Source organism: Chiloscyllium punctatum, chromosome 37 (assembly GCF_047496795.1).
Source record: "Chiloscyllium punctatum isolate Juve2018m chromosome 37, sChiPun1.3, whole genome shotgun sequence".
NCBI classification, from domain to species: domain Eukaryota; kingdom Metazoa; phylum Chordata; class Chondrichthyes; order Orectolobiformes; family Hemiscylliidae; genus Chiloscyllium; species Chiloscyllium punctatum.
Window position 1 is genome coordinate 40,346,061 of NC_092775.1, and position 20,805 is coordinate 40,366,865.

Below are 20,805 nucleotides of genomic sequence, written 5' to 3' on the forward strand. Positions count from 1 at the left end.
ATCCTAATTGCCGCTACCATTTCAGAATTAGTTGCTATTATTCTGCTTCTGCCATTTTCAGTGCTACTATATCCACCTTTTGTTAAATTAATTGTCCCAATTATTTTCTCCTGTGTTTCACCTTATGTCAGAACATCCATGTTATTCTTTCTTCCATCCGCTGCACTTCATCCTTCACCCCTCTCCTCCAAATTTTGCACCATTGTACTTGCGTAAATCTGTTATGCTTATATTTTTTTCTAGTTTTGATGAAATGTCCATGACCTGAAATTTAAAATCTGTTTCTCTCTCTCGTCAGTGCATTGAATACAGGAGTTGGGCGATCATGTTGGGGCTGTACAGGACACTGGTTCGGCCACTTTTGGAGTATTGTGTGCAATTCTGGTCTCCCTCCTATAGGAAGGATGTTGTGAAACTTGAAAGGATTCAGATAAGATTTACAAAGATGTTGCCAGGTGTGGATGGTTTGAGCTATAGGGAGAAGCTGATTAGGCTGGGCTGTTTTCCCTGGAGCGTCGGAGGCTAAGGGGTGACCTTATAGAGGTTCACAAAATTATGAGGGGCATGGATAGGATAAATAGGCAAAGTCTTTTCCTGGGGTCGGGGGAGTCCAGAACTAGAGGGCATAGGTTTAGGGTGAGAGGGGAAAGATATAAAAGAGACCTAAGGGGCAACTTTTTCACGCAGAGGGTGGTACGTGTATGGAATGAGCTGCCAGAGGATGTGGTGGAGGCTGGTACAATTGCAACATTTAAGAGGCATTTGGATGGGTATATGAATAGGAAGGGTTTGGAGGGATATGGTCCGGGTGCTGGCAGGTGGGACTAGATTGTGTTGGGATATCTGGTCGGCATGGACGGGTTGGACCAAAGGGTCGGTTTCCATGCTGTACATCTCTGTGACTCTATGACTAAGGGATGACCTAATAGAGGTTTATAAAATCATGAGGGGCATGGATAGATAAATAGGCAACATCTTTCTCTGGAGTGGTGGTATCCAAAACTAGAGGACATAGGTTTATGGTGAGAGGAGATTCGTATATGGAATGAGCTACCAGAGGAAGTGGTACAATTACAGCATTTAATAGGCATTTGCCTGAGTATATGAATGGTAAGGATGTAGAATGATATGGGCCAAATGCTGGCAAATGAGACGAGATTTATATGGGATATCTGGTCGGCATGGATGAGTTGGACCGCAGGGTCTGTTTCTGTGCTGTATAACTCTATGACTCTGACTCAGATACTGTCTGATATGCTGAGAATACCAGTATTTCTGCTTTAATTTCACATTTTCATCATCCACAGTAGTTTTCTTTAGTAAGTCCATGTCACTGTTTATTCTCCACTCTCCTGTTTTTGCCTTTGTACTTGAATATTCCTCTTTTTGAAATTGTTCTGCTCTGCGAACTGTTATTATGCAGGCTGCAGTGTCAATGATATCTGTAAGGGAGATATGAGTCACACAGACAGCAAGCACAGTTGGAACACTGAAGTTGTTGTGGTGTATGGTGTCTAAAATATAAAGTACAATGACAAGCTTCAGTGCATTTAGCAAATTACTACTGAGGACCACAAAGAGAGAATTAGAAAACTTGTGGCAGCATAGCAATCAATTCTTTGAACCAGTGTGTGGCTGACATAAGAATTCTGTCTTCAAAAGGAATGTGTTGACAAATGCAAGTAGGAAAGTGACCAGCGACTGTTTGAAATTACAATTCTCTTTTGTTGGAGATAGTCATTGACTGGCATTTATGTGAAACAAATACCACTTGCCATTTTCTTCCTTTGTTTGAGGTCCCTAACCAGTGAAGAGTTTCCCCAGATTCCCACTGATTTCAATTTTACAAGGACCGTTTGATGCACTCTCCGTCAAATGCTGTCAAGATCAATCACTCTCACCTTCCCTTTGGAATTTAGCTGCTTTGTTCATGTCTGGACCAATACACGAGTAAGGTCTGGAACCATGTAGTCCTGGGAAATTCCAAACTGACAACAAATAAAGCAGCTTCAATGCTGGGTAAATGTTGCTTGATAGCACTGTGTGACAATGACCTCCATCAGTTTGCTAATGATTGACAGTGGACCGATGGTGCAATAATTTGCCATGTTGGATTTATCCTGTTTTTTATGGATAGGGCATACCTGGGCAATTTTCTACATTATTGCGTTTCATGAACAATTATGTTATATGTATTTACACAGGTTGAGCATTCCCTCAGCAGTTGACAAAACGAAAAAACCAACCTTCTGGAATGGGCTGGGTACTGACCTTAGTCCACAGAGCATTCAGAAATACACCTCATGAATCACAACAGTCGTAACCCGCGTATTCTTTGAGATGAATCTGAAGATAGTCTCGGTTGTGAAGACTGTAGAGTCATGAAAAGATGCTGACTGTTCTTGAATGGTTATTTGTCTGGAAGGGTTGGTTTATTGATCACTTTACAGTCAATGCCTAGTATAGATTTACCAGTTTTTCATTGTTCAATGCCTGTGTTTGACATTCATAACAATGAATGATTCTCTCAGTGATTTGATCTGCTCCTAATCATTTCAGCTCCTGTGACACTATGACACAGATTGCAAATGGCAGATTTTTCAAATTTTGTACAAGTGGGTGGAATTGATATGCTGTTGGGTGGATGATAACAGTACTGCTCGATCTTCCTAAATCTATTAAACAAGAAGTCCTTGTCTAAATAGTCTGCATCATAAATCATAGTGTGTTCCAGCAGGGTCTACCGTTTGACTCAAACCCTGTTAAAAATGTCTACCAACATAAGGCTTGGGTTTCTGTCTACATACAAAGTAAATCTATAGTGGATTGGGACTGTGGCAATTCCCAAAGTGGCTATGGCAGAGATTGGAAGTCTGGAGAGAAGCTTGGTTGGTTACACATCATGGAGCATGCTGAGCGAGAACCTCGATTTGAAAGTATGAAAGCACTTACTTCCAGAATCCACCAGGTCCTCACTTTGAAGAAGATGGTGCTGTGGCTTAAGGAACAATAGCGCCAATTGAATCAGGAAAAGGGCAAGTTCAGTTCAGAAGTGGATTTTTCTGACTTTACACTTCTCCTCTGTGTGTGTGTGGTAGATCAGTGGCCCACTGAGGGAGGATTATTATGCATTCATTCTTCTTCCTCTTCTTTGGCAGTCTGTCAAGTTTGGAATGACTTTCTTCCATTTCAGTTCGATGGCAGAAAGTCTAATGTGTGACCTGCAGTCTCTGCCACTTTGGGTAGACAGTGCATGAAGGGTAGATGAGTTGTTTGGAGGTTTGTGTACTCTCTTTGACCTCACTACCTTACCTTTTCATATTCCCAAACAAACATTCTCCATTTTGGTCTGTCCACAACCCAGGGACTTCCATGAGTCATTGAGTATATTTGACCTCTTCAAGAATGCTTTGACGCTATCCCTAAAGCAATTACAGAATCAATTTGGGAATACCCTGCCATGACTGAAAAAAATTGCTTCAATAGTTTAGTCTCAGGCATATGAAAGACATGTCCTGCCAGTTAAATTGGTATTAAGTATTTGGTGCCTTAATGCCGGTCAGATTAATTTGGTAAACAATCTTTCTTCATTGCTAGGATTAGAGAATTTTGCAAAGGCATTACTGAGAGTAATTCACCGGTGCTTTGAGATGCCTGCTCTATGTTGTTCATGTCTCTGAAACATGTAGAAGCCTGGACATCGCTGCTTCCTGGAAATCATGACCACATTGCTGGGCTTGAGATCCTGATCCTCAATTACCCTTTCCCCAAGTCAACCCCTCCCAAAGCTGGGCTGGCACATCAGAGTGGATGATAAAATTCATTGTATTCTACTTTCATTAGGACAAGGCCCTCAGAATACAGAAATAGTTCACATTTTCCAGGGTCTTTGCTGTTGACCTTAATTGATAAGGGGGGAGGTTTTGAGCTATGGGAGACAGCCAGTTTTTTCATATGCTTCAGAGAAGAGGTTCACAAAGACCTGGAGCTCAGCTTCTGACCAGATGCACAATTGTCATCTGCTGGATGGAGCTCCACCAAACACCGAAGACCTCAAAGATTCCACCAAGATGTCCCTTGTCAGTGAGCAGTTCAGTGCCAACCTCTGACCCTCCAGTCAACAGGAGCCATAGTGTGCACAGAGGCCCTAGTTGACCCTAAAGTCGATCTTAAAAAACCTTGTCATCTCCATCAGGAAACATCATAACTGCTTTGATGAAAATTTCTGAGATATGCAGGTCCTAATTGAGCATAAGCACAAAAGCTTTGCAGATTAGAAATTCAACATACCTCAAACAAAAAAAAATGGCCTCCAGGCATCTAAGGATCAAGAAAGGCACAAGAGATCCAACAGCTTATGATCACCAGTGACATGTTGGGTTCCTAAAGCATATTAGGGATATCTATGAGTCAAGCTCTTGTGAGTGCCTCTCGTTGATAGCCAAGCTTGAAAAGGAGCTCATTGACGATAGAAAGGCAGTCAGTGCTCAGTAGAGAGAACATTTCAAACAACTTCTTAAATAAGACTCAATCTTCAATGTGAAAACTGTTACTTGCAATCCTCTGTTGCAATTTTCCTGTAAGGCTCAGCTTCTGTGATGCCCAAACTACAGCAATGTGTTAAAAGCCATTCAACAAGTGAGAAACTATGAAACCTTTGGAGTAGATGGAATTCCTGCTGAAATTCAAAAAGATGGCTGAGATATTCTCCATGTCTACACATGTCAGGGAAGAGAACTACATGCCAGTGGGTGGCATACTGGCACAGTGGTTAGCACTGCTGCCTCACAGCGCTAGAGACCTGATTTCAATTCCCGCCTCAGGCGACTGATGGTGTGGAGTTTGCACATTCTCCCCGTGTCTGCGTGGGTTTCCTCCGGGTGCTCCGGTTTCCTCCCACAGTCTAAAAATGTGCAGGTTAGGTGAATTGGCCATGCTAAATTGCCCATAGTATTAGGTGCAGGGGTAAACGTAGGGGAATGGGTCTGGGTGGGTGCGCTTCGGCGGGTTGGTATGGATTTGTTGGACCGAAGGGCCTGTTTCCACACTGTAAGTAATCTAATCTAAATCTCAGGATGGCTGTATTCATGAGTAGATTTGAGTCCTAATGTAGTAAATTTAGAGGATTCTCCCTGTTGCCTGCCTCAGGGAAGATCATTGCAAGCATTGGCCTAAATCACTTCATCCTAGTGGCTGAAGAGTTCCTTCTGGAATCAGACTAGGGTTCTCAGCCATCGAGAGGCCCAACAAATATCACTGCACAGCAAATCCAATGAATAACAAGGAACTTTTGTACATGGCCTTTCCCAACCTCATGAACTTCTCTGACAAATCTGAAGTATTATGGAGTATCCTCATAAATTTGATCATTCATTGTCTTCCTTTACTTAGTTCATGATGCCATGCAAAATGTGACCTTCACCAACTGGCACCATCACAGACTCTATCTGAGGTCAAATAAATTTGCTATAATGACCCACTTCCCTATCTTCCTCACTGCAATACTGCTCTTCATCTCCAGCAAATTTTCCCACAGGCATGGAGGTAACTTTACAGACAGACTGGAAACAGTTTAACTTGCATCGACCTCAATTCAAAACCAAAATCTCTCCCACTTCGCTCATTGAGCTGCAGGAAGCGTGTATAATTTATGAAAGCCAGCAGGGGGGGGTGATGAGTCATTGCGAATCTGAAGGTGTTGAGGACAGGATTTTTAGATGCTATCAGGGTTGGGAAAAGAGGTAGATGGGATCTAAAATTGCACTGCTATCAAGCCTTTCAGGTTTCTGTCACCATTCCTTCAGCCAGCAAGTTTTGTCAGGATGGGGAAAGGTGGTCCCTGGAAAACCTCTGCCTCATTTTGCAATGAAGCCAATTAAACTAGTTAACAAACTCTTTGTGATGTCATTAATGGCCAATTTGGGATTTTTTGGGGAGCATACAGAATGCCTGCTGGATCAGACCATTCCGTTCAGGTGGTAACACTGCATAGCTGTAATATTAAATGTAGGAGGTCCTTCAAAGAGAGCACAGCCGAAAGAGACACTTAGTTATTGGCCCATAGATGTCATCAGATGAGTAGAGTTTGAGGAGAATATGTACGTGCTCAAGCAACGGACACTTGTGGTGCTGTGGTAGTGTCCCTACCTCTGAGCCAGGAGACACAGGTTCAAATCCCACTATCTCTAGAGGTATGTCATAACACCTGTGAATAGATTGATTAGAACATATCTACATACTTGGGCAGTATGGTAATGATCCTCCAGCAATGTTGGGCATAACAGAAAAGGATTTGACTTGCAAACATTATTTAAAGGCCAACTAAGCACAAAAAAGGCAATAGCCAGCAATAGGAATATGACTGAGACCTTAGCTTATTGAGCATGAGGATCAACATCCTCAGCAGGGTCAGACAGAGGAGAGGGACTAGGGGTACAAAGGCAATGGATATCCTCCTGTCTGCATAGGATCAACTGCACAAAATGGAGGAACTGGATGTATTGAAAAGGCAATGCCACAGGACACTGTACCTATTCAGGCCAATAGACCTTGTGACATTGCTCACCATGTCTTGCCATTAAACTGTCACTTTGTATCACTTGTCTTCTGGCTTCTTCTAAATATCAGTTGTGGACCTTGGACAATGTGTAACTGAACCACTTCTGGCGCTGGAACCAGTTTCTCAAGATCACAATTCTTCTGACACTTTAATTAGAATCCCTAATTCATGCCTATTTGTTTTGCGATGATGGTCTTCTCCTGCCAGGTCAAGAAAGAAGACCTCCCTTTTCTCCTTCAGTGTCTCAGAGAGGATATTGCAGTCAGTGCAAATGAAGCAAGGTCTCCTGTGTCAACACTTTGCCTTTCTCCTTCCATCCAGATGGCATCCATTCCTCTAGTCGCCCATCTACAGGACATCATTGACCAAATCCATATGGACATCAAGGCATCCAGTGAGATATATCACCACACAGGGTCAAATAGCTGCCATCGTATTGCTCTGGTGATGTGTTTAAATTGAGTGCACAGTTGCACAGTCAGCTCTCTCACTTCCACCTTCATAGTCAGTCACCTTGGAAGTAAAATCAGGCTGCTGATCTTTTCTGGCTTTGGGCAGTTGCAGAGTTTCATAGTCTATACAGGTGCAGGAAAGCTCCTGTGTACAATCAAATATCTCAGATTGGTTTCACTCAGTCGATAGGACTGTTGCATTTTAGTCACAGGGGTTGGTGATTTAAACTGTTGTTTTATTACATAGTGAAGTGAGACAACTGATTAAGATTGATATTTAAATGCATATTAATAGCTTTAGAATAGACTAATTGTAGCTATGAGCACATTTTCTAAGGATGATCTGATTTGTGGCCAATTCTGTGGGAATCTACCTAAGAATGGAAGTTGTTAAAACATTTTCTCAAAGCTGAGTAACACACTTGATCAAATAAGGGAGCAGTCGAAAGTGAGATGCTCGGGGTCAAAGTCAAGATTCGAGTGGTACTGGAAAAGCACAGCAGATCAGGCAGCATCCGAAGAGCAGGAAAATTGACATTTAGAGCAAAAGGAACCAGTATGGAATCAGGAACCAGTAAGGGAGCAGGCAGGTGGGAGATGAATGGCCACAGTGTAACAATTTTTCACAGGGTTCTTGAGAAGCTTACGTGATATAAATACTATTTAAATGGAGAAGACTACTTCCAAGAGAGACAACTGTCAGGGTAAAACAAGAGAGATTATTTCTAGGTTGGCTGGGTAAAATGTGGGAACTGTTTCCTAGAGAGAAAACAATCAAATGAGAAGTTTAACACCAGCCATGGCAAAAAGGAACAAGACAAATGAGAGACTGACATAGAGAAGTAAATCATTGTATGTGAGCTGAGGATGTTGGAATTGAAAGGGAAACTGGACAGGCAACAGCTACCGGTAATTGCTGAATTAAGAGGAGGCAATCTTCTCTCAGCATATAACTCTCCAGCTGCTTGTGCATTTAGCAACAAAGAAATCAATTTGTTACTTTTACTCCCACCAAATCACAAGTAAAGTTGAGAGATCCAAGAGAATTTGGAGTTAACTTTTATTCTCTGTGTATTGTTTTCAAACAAAAACCACAATGGTAACATAAATTACTGTTAAAACTAAAACTTATGCATCTTGTCTTTGTGTGTTTCTCTCTGTTTGACTGCCTTCATTAACCCTCTGTGGTCTGGTCTTGTATGTTTAAAAGCTGATGGTGTTTAATGTGTGTAAGATGTCTTGTATAGAATTATATTGTCTAGGAATATTCATAATAAAATTAATTTTCAGGTGTTCAACAGCAACTGTTTCTTTTGATGTGAATGGAATTCTTGAAGGCTCCCTTGAACCGCTTCTTGAATTGCTGCAGTAGGTTTACCCACAATGCTGATAGGGAGGAAATTCCGAGATTTTAACCCAGCGACAGTGAAGGAACAATGATATATTTCCAGGTCAGGATAGTAGTTTGGAGGGGAATTTGCAGGTGGTGGTGTTTCCATGCGTCTGCTGCCCTTGTCCTTTTAGATGAAGTGGTTGTCGGTTTGGAAGATGCAAACTAAGGATCTTTGGTGAATTTCTGCAGTGCATCTTGTAGATAATACAGACTGCTGCTACTGAGCATTTGTAGTGGAGGGAGTGGATTTTTGTAGATGTGGTGCCTATCAAATGGGTTACTTGTCCTGGATGGTGACAAGCTTTTTAAGTGTTGTTGGAGCAGCATCCAAGTGGGGAGTATTCCATCACACTCCTGACTTGTGCCTTGTAGAGGCTGGACAGGCTTTGTTGAGTCAGGAGATGAGTTACTTGCCATAGTATTCCTAGCCTCTGACCTGCACTGTGGTTATAGGCACTGTGTTTATGTGATGAGTCCAATTGAGTTTCTAGTCAATGGTAATCCCAAGAAAATTGTTAGTGGGGGAATTCAGAGATAGTAATGCCATTGAATGCCAATGGGCAGTGGTTAGTTTGTCTTTTATTGGAGATGATCATTACCTGCCATTTGTGTGATGCCAATGTTGCTTGCTACTTGTCAGCACAATTCTGGATATTGTGTGGACATTGTTGCATTTGAACGTTATCTAGTTCAGTATCTGTGGAGACGTGAATGGTGCTGAACATTGTGCAATAATTAGCAAGCTTCCCCTCTTCGAACGTTATGATGGAGGGAAGGTCACTGATGAAGCGGCTGAAGATTGTTGGGCCTAAAATGCTATCCTGAGCAACTTCTGCAAAGCTGTGTTGGATCTGAGAAGACAGACCTCCAACAATCACAACTGTCTTCCTAATGTGCCAGGTATGACTCTAACCAGTGGAGGGTTTGCCCCCAATACTCATTCCAGTTTTGCTTGAGTTCCTGGATACCACACTTCGTTGAATGCAGACTTGATGTCAAAGGCTATTACTTTCACCACACCTTTTCTTTCCTGCCCCAATGTTTGTAGGAGGTATCAACTTGGAAAACTTTTATTTGAAGCAAACATGTTAAACTGAAGGAGTATTGAAGACATTGTGAATGTGAGGAAGATCCTATCAGTGATTGAGTGATCCAGTTTCACTCTAATGTTCTGGAAAGCTTAGTTGTAGACCCATTGCAGTGTGTATGAAAGCTTACAGGCTACCTGATGTTTGTGCTAAAAGATTAAGGTTCCCCTTGGAAGTGAAACTTATGGCATTTCTGAAGTTTAAAAAAAAAATCAACAAGCAATGTTACTTGCTCTAAGAGTAATTAATGAAAGTGTAACAAGAGTCCTGAAAAATGGTTACTGGACACAATGATGTTTCCAGGATATTGTGATAAACATAAGGGGATTTGTAATCTGGGTTCGTAATTCATACATTTAGAATGATTTTTCTTTCATGTTTGATTATGTAAATTTAGAAGTTTGAGGTGATTATGACTAATCCTGAGTTGTATTGATCTTGCATCAGAAACTTTACAAAATTAAAGATTTGAGAATTTTGGGACGATGAATTTTAAATTTTGATGCTGCTACCTGGAACTTGAAACAAGTGTCTGAGCTTGAAATTGTGGGCTCAAAGTGTTAAAATGAAGCAAATATTGGTTTGAGAAAGAATCTAAAAAATCTTTTTGGGAGAATTGACATTAATCTAAAATACTGTGGAGTTTTGTGCTGGGAAGAAAAGGCAGCATTTGAAATGGGGTCTTGCACTCTATTGTTTAGGAAAGTTTTAAAAAAAATAGATAGAATGCCATATGTGTATGAATTGGAGATTGCTTTGCTCTGTCCTTTGTCGAAATAGATAAAGTGAAGTTAATTCTATCCACTGGATCTTTTATTCCTTTGCTATAGGTATAATAAACTTCCTGGCAGCTTCAAGAATTTGATCAGACATTTGAAAGGGGTTGGAATCAATGAACTAAATTAAGTTCATTTGGGTTTAATGAGATTTTCTGAAAACAATAAAGACATCAACACACACACTGTCAGTTGTTTCAGCAAATATGAAAAAGACAGTTTCTTTGGAAGAGAAATAAATTAAATAATGAAGGGAACCTGTCAGCACAAGAACACTTTTATTTGAATTTGGGATGATTTTGAGGTGCAAAAGATATAGTTTAATTTAACAAGTTATTGGTAAGGAAAAGAAATAAGATGCGATCTATGATAAAGAACAAGAAGTAAAATCAAATAAAATGTTTGATTTTTGTTTTTGTGTGTATAATATTTATAATCTACTGGACTGTAAAATTCCTCCAGGAGTGAATGAACGAGATATGATGGTAAGTGGGAGAATGTGTACAATTGTATGTGAAGGCGAGGTTGTGGAGTTGAAGAAAATTCACCAGGAGGTAACAAAATATGTTGTTTGAATCAATTCACAAAACAAGGGGTATGTGAGTATAGAGATTAGGAATTCAGACATTTAGTTGTCACCATCTAAGAAACCCCCATTCCTAATTGCGCGGATAGCAATGCAGTGCCCTGTATGACATGCCCGCATGGGTTATTAAAGCCTGCTTATAAACATCAGCTACAAATGGCTGTAATGCTGTATGACTCGCATTCCATTTCTGCTGACAGGAGTCTGAAAAGCAGATCTCTTAATTGCTTTCTTTCAGGTGAACTATTATATTAATGACGGCAAGTGGGTAGCAGAAATGGTGAACACTCTCAAGGTAACTGCAGCAGTATGAGAAGTGCCCACTGTGGATATCAATAAGAACTCCTGTCTGCATTCTGGGCAGTACGTGGTAACACAGCACACTATTGTCATGGCTGAGATTTTACCAAAGGGATTCATTTACCTCCTTTAATGTGGGAATCTGGATTTGAGTATAGTATTGTCCAGAACTGTGTATTGATATTGCGAACTGGACAGGATGTATTGATGTAAGATGCTTTCATGGAACAGCATGTGGTCGTTGGAAGTTGATGCAGTGTCCACTACTGTGTTACCTCAAGGATGGCATCATAAGGATAGGGAACCCAAATAATGTACAGAAACTAGAGGGGTCTCAGTGAATTGACCTATGGCAAGATGTGTGGCAAAATTGGATGAGAAAGTCCAGCAAGGGCTATCTCGATTTTGGGATCATCTGTCTCCACCTTTCATACTTTTCACAAATGATGTTGTGAGATTCTCACTAAATAGCAGCATGATGCCAACTGATGGAGATTAATGTCTTATTAACACCACAACTCACTTAATCTATATTCAGCCTTTTACCTTGACAAGATCAACATCCAGGAACTCAACAAGAAAAGCAGAGCTTGCTGCTTGCTCTGAACAATATCCATGTTGGCTGAGAAAATAAAGTTGGCAAAGGTAAAATCAATTGGCAACAGATGCTTGTACTCTTCCTCCAAAGGCATTGGGATCTAGTATCTGCCAACCCAGTCTTACCATCCTGGGACTTCTCTTATGTACTGGCAGTACACTCTGGAAAAACAACTTGCATTGAAAGGCTGCAATAAGGATACTTTGGACACAGGGACAAGAACCCAGACTAGACAAGGCTGCAACTCAGGGATACTCGCTTGCTCATTTAAAGTATACCTGCAAGCTAGCAGGAGTCTGCTTACGTTTGACTTGACTTGCCATGCCAATTAATGCAGCCATGAAAACGGGCAATGTAACCTATTTCTCAGCAGTCCTCAGTTTAGTTATATGGCAGGCAGCCATCTTAATCTCACACTTGCACCAGGTTCTAACAACTTACCAGCAAACACACTACATGTGTCGCAAAAAAGCAGCCGTGACTCAACGTCTTAGTGAAACAGTTCTCACTGAAGTCCATGGAGGCACCCATTAGTCAGGGGGATCCAGCATAGTAAGTGAAGAGCAGCCGCACATACCAGCCTTAACTCAGACGTCCGGTCATGGTTTTATCAATCAAAAGATCCATACCTCGGCTGTTCAGGGAGTAGGCCTTTACTCCATAGTGGGAGGTCGCTGGGTAGAGCTAACATGATCAAAGAGAGGTACAGGGACTAGACAGGCCTTTGGGCACATCTTGCCTGTAGCTCTCCAGCCACGTTAGTGAAGGGAATGGGTCACAGTTAGTCAGTCGGATCCGTCTGCAGAGACTAAGGAGGAAGGTATGGGGGGTGATAGTGATGGCAAGTGTGTATAATGTCCCAGCAAGTTGGGATTGGGCAGCAGGTTCTGTGCAGGGCGATGTCCAAGTTTGAATGGATTTGCTTGGGGAGGACACGATAAAACATGGCTGGGAAGGCGGTGAGGGGAAGGTGGGGAGAGTGAGTGGGGAGGTTAATACAGGTCGATGGTCCATGGTCAGGAGAAGTTCTCTTCAAGGGAGGGGCGGTAAATGACCTCACCAGGAATTGTCATCTCATAAGCACCTTAAACGTAGCTTGTCCTACCACCAACACCACAACAAATTCAGCACAAAAATGCTCATGACTCCTTTTTATCAATTAGAAGGTATAGGGAAGTCAGAAAGGAGCAATTGTTTGGTTTCATGGTTTATTTTGAAAGTCTGAAGCTTTTAGGTAAAACAGAGGGTATTAATAACTTTAGATACTGGAAAAGATTAGTGTGAGTAGGACTCGGTGCCATAAATCTTTATTTTAACATACTGGGGACTAGGAGAACAGATGAGAGTTCTTTTACATCTAATTTGGAATGAACAGGGATGGAAAATTCTGAGCATTCTAACTATTCTGGTATTGGCTAAATAAAATAATTAAAATGTTGAATGTAGAGGGGAAAGGGAGAAGAATTTGCAGTCATAAATTGGAAAGGAAATGTAGCTTAAGTTTTTCTATGAATAGTGCTCCCAAATTTCAGCATTGAGGCAAGATACAAGCCATGGGTGAACCTGAGCTTTTCAGCAAGTTTAAATTTACTGAGGAAATTAATATTTGATACAAATAAGTCAGTCAAATTTCCTTGAAGACTGTCTTAGTAATAAAAAGGGGAAAGATGTTCCACTTTCAGTTCAAGGGAATAGTGGGATTGATTGCTGATTAACAAAAAGAGCCTAATATAGCCTTCAGAAATTAGATGTGGGAACTATTAGATAAGGCTGTTACAGAATTGTATAATAATTGTGACTGCTGCATTTAAAATCATGAAAGAGATCAAGGTGTAAAGGCCTTCAAGCCATGCTTGCAGGAGCATGGGTCAGAAGACTATGCTTCTAATATTGTGGTGTTATCCCCATCTCTATTTCTTCTTGTGGAAAATCTATGTTAGGAACATGGGATCATGAATTAATCTATGGTGATTAAACCATTGTTCTGAGGGGTCTGAAAATTCACGGTAAGTGATTTGAAAAGTGCTGATAGAACATAGAACATTACAGCGCAGTACAGGCCCATCGGTCCTCGATGTTGCATCACCCTGTGAAACCAACCTGAAGCTGTTCTACCTATTCCATCCTCGACCATATGCCTATCCAATGACCATTTAAATGCCCTTAAAATTGGCGCGTCTACTACTGTTGCAGGCAGTGTGTTCCACGCCCCTACTACTCTGAGTAAAGAAACTATCTCTGACATCTGTCCTATATCGATCATCCCTCAATCTAAAGGTATGTCCCCTTGTGTTAGCCATTACCATGTAAGAAAAAAGACTCTCACTGTCCACCGTATCTAACCCTCTGATTATCTTATATGTCTCAATTAAGTCACCTCTCAATCTTCTTCTCTCCAATGAAACCAACCTTTCCTCACAAGACCTTGCCTCTGTATCAGGCAACATCCTGGTAAATCTCCTCTGAACCCTTTCCAAATGTTCCACATCCTTCCTATAATGTGGTGACCAGAACTGTACACAATACTCAGTGCAGCCGCACCAGAGTTTTGTGCAGCTGCAACATGCCCTCATGACTCCAAACCTCAATCCCTCTACCAATAAAAGCCAACACAGCCTATGCCTTCTTAACATCACTATCAACCTTGGTGGCAACTTTCAAGGTTCTATGTACATGGACACTGAGATCTCTCTGCTCATCTACACTACCAAATATCTTACAATTCACCCAGAGTGAATCACCTCACACTTTTCTGCATTAAACTCCATTTGCCATCTCTCAGTCTAACTCTGCAGCTTATCTACACCTCTCTATAACCTATAGCATCCTTTGTCATAATCCATAACTCTACCAACCTTAGTGTCATCTGCAAATTTACTGAAATCCATATATACCACATCAACCACTTTACCCTCATCCACCTGTTTGGTCACCTTCTCGAATAACTCTAAGGTTTGTGAGGCACAACATACCCTTCACAAAACCATGTTGACCAACCCTAATCAATTTATTCCTTTTTCTAGATGATTATAAATCCTATCTCTTATAACCCTTTCCAACGCTTTATCCACAACCGAAGTAAGGGACACTGGTCCATAATTACCAGGGTTGTCTTTACTTCCCTTCTTGAACAAGAGGACAGCATTTGCTAACCTCCAGTCTTCTGGCACTATTCCTGTAGACAGTGATGGTATAAAGATCAAAGCCAAAAGCTCGGCAATCTCCTTCCTGGGTTCTCAGAGAATCCTAGGATAAAGGATGGGCAAATGAAGAGCAGAGAACTGAAGCAATAAAATAGAAAAGCAAAGTGGGGAAGGATAAAATCTTGATGAATGGCTGTTCTACACCAATTAGCCATTGATAGGTATATGGTGACAGAAAGATTATCTGAAACTTGAGCTAGTGTCAGTGGACAAAGATTCTCAAGGCCAAATCCTTTGCTTTTTCAGCTAAGTGCGAATTCTGTCAAGTTTTGAAGGGTTTTGCATGATGCCGAGTCAGGTCTCTAACTGTATGTGGCCTAACTCACCTCCTTAACCACTTAGCCTGTTCCCCCACACCCAGCTGATTTTAGCCCAATTTTGTCATGCACCATTCCCAGAACAACTTGTTATTGCTGGTTATCCCAGAACTGACTGGCATTCCTGGCTTTGGCACATGTTTGAAATCCCGTTATGCATCTGGATGTGAAGGACTGTAAGTCTGGAGCTATCCTGCACAGCATCTGATATTGTCCTGGACGTGGCACTTTGCTTTGCTGGCAGGGATCTGGAGGTCCTGGTGCACAGTGTGGCGAAGGAATGACAGAGGAGATGACAACATCAGACCAAACCAGTCTAGTCCAAGGTCACCACCTGGGTGGGTGTGGTCTCAGCTGCATGGAGGAACGCACAGCAATATAGGAAGAAGGTCAATGACCTTTTCTGCTTCACCAGTATAGATGATGCCATCTACACTCTAACATCTTAGAAACTGGCACATATCAAGTGCCAATTTTGATGTGTGAGGTATGTTTCACTAGTGTCCATGGAGCATGCATGATATTAGATTACATACAGTGTGGAAACAGGCCCTTTGGCCCAACAAGTCGACACCCGACCCACCGAAGTGCAACCCACCCAGACCCATTCCCCCTAACACTATGGGCAATTTAGCATGGCTAATTCACCTAACCTGCACATTTTTAGACTGTGGGAGGAAACCGGAGCACCCGGAGGAAACCCACGCAGACATGGGGAGAATGTGCAAACTCCACACAGTCAGTCGCCCAAGGCTGGACTCGAACTCGGGTCCCTAGCACTGTGAGGCAGCAGTGCTAACCACTGAGCCATCGTGCAGATTATATATTAGTGCCTGGTGTCCAACATGGAGGTCCTTTGGAGTAAGCAGTGAGCTTAAGTCACCCGGTACTAGCTCTGACATCCATGGTAAGAATTCTTGATGTCTTGCCTATTCAGCGTGTTTGTTGAAATAGGAAGCTCAATATAGGTAAAGTTATAGTCCAACAGGTTTATTTGAAATCACGAGCTTTCGGAGCCTTGCCCCTTTGACAAGTGAAGTCTCACTTTGTCCACCCCAGTCCAACACCGGCACCTCCACATCATGGATAAAGTGAATAGGAAAGATCTTTTCCTTAGATTTGGTGACTTCAAAACCGGGGTCATATTTTTAAATTGAGAAGAGAAATATTTAAAAGGGAGCTGAGGGCAACATTTTCACACAGAGGGTGGTTCGTATGTGGAATGAACTGTCAGAGTAAGTGCTAAATGCAGCAACAATAACAACATTTAAAAGATATTTGGATAGGTACACGAATTGGAAAGGTTTAGAGAGACATGGACAAAAGGCAGGCAAGTGGGACTAGTTTAGTTTGGGAAATTTGTTCGGCATGGACAAGTTGGACTGAAGGGTCTGTTTCCCTGCAGTATGACTCTAAGAATCCATGCCTCCATAAATGAGGCTTGCAGCATTGCTATTTGTTTAACAAGCTATAAGCCCCTTATTCAGCAATTCATCATTGCCTAACAAGTCGTTTGTCTTGCCACTTGGCAAATGGATAGAAGATGCAACAACTTGTTCCTGATGTTGAGATAGGCCCCGTCAACCATCTCATGCAATTCTGTCATAAATCTTGCAAAAGCCCATGTTATTCAGGGCCCCATACGTTTCTGTCTTCAATTTTTATTGTTTGCATTTATTAGCATAATATTTCTAGACAGAATATAAATGTCCATCAGAAGAATAGCATAAAAATTAATTTGGAAATCTTGTATTACAGGGGATCAATTACAGCTTCCTTCTGGGTACAATTATAGACCAAAACTGAAAGATGCTATTTCAGAAAGTTGATATTGGATCCGAACACAGCTGCTATGTTTTAATACTAACATACAGCAATGAACAAGAGTAGGCCATTTGGCCGCTTGAGTCTACTCCGCATTTGAGATAATTAAATACGTCAATTGAATTTTCATTATGTGCAATTTTATAAGTCAATGATCTGAAAAGTGAGACTGTATTAGCTTGTAATGTAACAGCCAGCATGGGTTAAAGGAAAAAGAAAAAAAAAATCACAGACTAAAGAACTACAAAACACTTTCTGAATTTATCTTGGTATGATAATGCTTCCAATTAGTGCAAAATGAATTAATGTGTTTTCTTGCAGTTTTACTTGTTCAGCTACATTCATCCAAAGAAGCTTATTCAAGTAAGAAAGAACATCTGAATCCAGCTCACCATTTGTGTAAGTGCACTACTCACCAACAACACATTATTATTGGGAACATAGAGACCTGGCCTGGTTCAATGGAAGCCACAGTGACCTCTTGTTGGGAAGGCCTGCCATGTTGTATTCTATTCAGGCATTTAACTGGACAGCTGTGTGCATTTCCCAAAGTCCAGGATCTGGGGTTGCCAGTCAGAGGCTAATATCTCTATTGAATGATGGCACTATCGGTAAGGTGGTTGCTGGTGCCGGTACAATACCTTCAATGCTGGATCCTGGATCCTGGACCACAGACAGCAAAGCCAAGGATAGAGCCAGGTTTCTCAGTGGGATTCTCCACCCCAAGGTTAGCCCCCTCAATTAGGCACCAAGTGATGGAACACCCAGAGCCCACCAGCAATCCCAGAGAGGTGACTAAGGTAGTGAACAAGGGGAGGTCTATAGATGTTGTTTGTATGAACTTTCAGAAGGCATTGGTTAATGTTTACATAACAGACTGTTAACTAAGATAGAATCCCATAGAATCCAGTGCAAATTACCTACATAGCTGGGAAATTGGTTGAGTGACAGGCAACAGAAAGTAGGGATAATGGGTAGGTACTCAAATTGACAACATCTAACTGTCATTGTAGGATGTGGGCATCACTGGCCGGCCAGCATTTATCACCTGTCCCTAGTTGCCTTTGCGTTGGTGGTGGTGAGCTGCCTTCTTGAACAGCTGCAGTCTACAACGCTGTTAGAGAGGAAATTCCAGGTTTTTGACCCACTGACAGTGAAGGAATGGCAAAATATTTCTAAGTCAGGATGGGGAGTGGCTTGGAGGGAAACTTGAAGGTGGTGGTGTCCCACAAGAGTTTGCATTACAGCCTCACATTATTTCTTAATGATTGGATAATGGCAGAGAAAGTCATATGTCCAAATTTGCTGATGACACAAAGTTAGGCAGCATTATAGACAGAGTAGATGATAGTACAAAGTTACAAAGGGATAGTGATAGACTAAGTGATTAGGCAAAACTGTGGCAGATGTACTTCAATGTAAGCAAGTGCGAGGTTATACATTTTGGACTGAAAAAGAATAGATCTGGGAACTTTGCAGATGGAACCGAATTGAATGAATTGAATTGAATTAGCTTTATTGTCACATGTACTCAAATGAGTACAATGGAAGTATGAAGCTGAAAACAATGGATGTTCAAAGAGACTTGGGGTTTGGGTGCATATATCTTTAAAATCTCATGAATGGATGCAGAAAATAACTAAGAAAGCTAATGGGATCTAATGAAAGCTAATCAAATTATGCTGCAGTTATTCAAAATCCTGGTTAGAGCCCACTTGGATTATTGAGAGTAGATCTGGGCAACACATCCTTGGAAGAATATATTGGTCTTGGAGGGAGTAGGTCTGCAAGAATGACACCTGGACTTCAGAGTTTAAATTATGAGGAGACATTACACAAAGTAGTCCTGTTCCATCTAGCATTCAGGTGTGATCTGATCAAAATCTTCAAGATATTAATGGGAAAAGACAGAGTAGATAAAGGTAAACTACATTTCCACTGGTTGAGCATTCTAGAACTAGGGGGCATAGTCTGAGAATTAGGGCCAATCTGTTCGGGAGAGATGTTAGGGCACTTCTACACACAGGGTGGTAAATATTCAGAAATCTTTTCCACAAATGGCATGGATGCAGGGTCAATTTTAAATCTGACATGATACATTTTTATTAAGCAGGAAGTATTAGGAGATATGAGGTCAAAGGCAGATATATAGAGTTAGGTCACAGATCAGCCACTATCTCATTGAATGGTGAAACAGCTTGAGGGGCTGAATGGCCTACTCCTGTTCCAATGGTACTATGTTCCTATGATTTGCTAATCATACATCTTACAGGTTTTTTTTGGTCTGCCTGCTGATGGATGAACACTACTATTGGTGGCATGAAGCCTTTAAGTGGGCATTAATTGCCTTCTTGCTACTGATTTAATTGGGTTGGATGTGAGAAAATGGCCCCAATCAACAGTTTGCACCCTCCCAACCCACTGAATACACTACCACCACCAAACTCACCACAAGGAAAGGTAATTAATTCCAATCTTGGTTTACTTTTAGAAATCAACTGCTCTGAATATTGTATTAATTTCACTTGCCTTCGTGCTTAAATTTAATTCACTCTAGCCTCAGTCTAAAGAATCCCGACAGTGTGGAAACAGGCAATTTGGCCCAACTAGTCTGCACCAATCTGCCAAAGAGCATCCCACACAGACCCATCCCCCTATATTTCCTATGGCTAACACACATAACCCACAACACTATGGGCAATTTAGCATGGCCAACCCACCTAACTTGCACATCTTTGGATTGTGGGAGAAAACTGTAGCACCTGAGGAAACCCACACAGAGTCGCCTGAGGGTGGAATCAAACCCGGCTCCCTAGAGCTGTGAGGCAGCAGTGCTAATCACTGAGCTGTAAGATGGTAACAGAAGTCACCAGACTGTCACTAAGTTTGATATGCTTACTTATTGTGTTGACACTCAGTTTCTAATCAGATACTGTAGATTTAATGCTGTTTCAGAGAGCTTGTCAGAAAGTGACTCCTTGTTATTCAAGTAGAAATGCAATTAGAATAAAGAATTTAATATTACTGGACATTTGGTGTGTTTGAAGTTGAAACATCTGCTGTTCCAGTACAATTTTAAATCAAAAACTGAATAAAATATGCACATTCTGTTGATTAAAATGTGTTGGTGGAGTAATGTATGTGAAATGCGTGAACCAATTTATAAAAGGTCAACTTCAAAATTACAAGTAATTTACGTATTTCCCATAGGAACCCCTATCAGGATAACAACTTGCACAAAACGCTGTAGGTGCTTACCTTCAAATCTTTTCATGTATAGTATTTACATATCTATTGCTATATATATAGAAATTACAGCCAATAAAGAAGCAATTACACATTACATGTGCAGTAACTATATATGGAATTTATAACAGAAGGCAACTGTCTACATAGGATTCATTATTTATTATCGTTCTGTCATGGATGTCATTGAATTTTCATGGAATCATTATTATAAATTTATACTAGGATTCATAGCACCTGGGATCAGGGAAAATCGAAATATTGTGCCCATATCTCAGCCTGATAACTACAACCTGATTACACTTGACATGATTTGGGATAAACCAATGGCTTGTCATATAACTTGAAAAGGCCAGTTTCAAAGAGATGAGGGAAGAGATTGTACAAACAGATGGTTGATGATAATTGCACAAAAATAAATCCAATGTTAGCAGCTCATGGGGGTCTGTCAGGGACCAAGGTG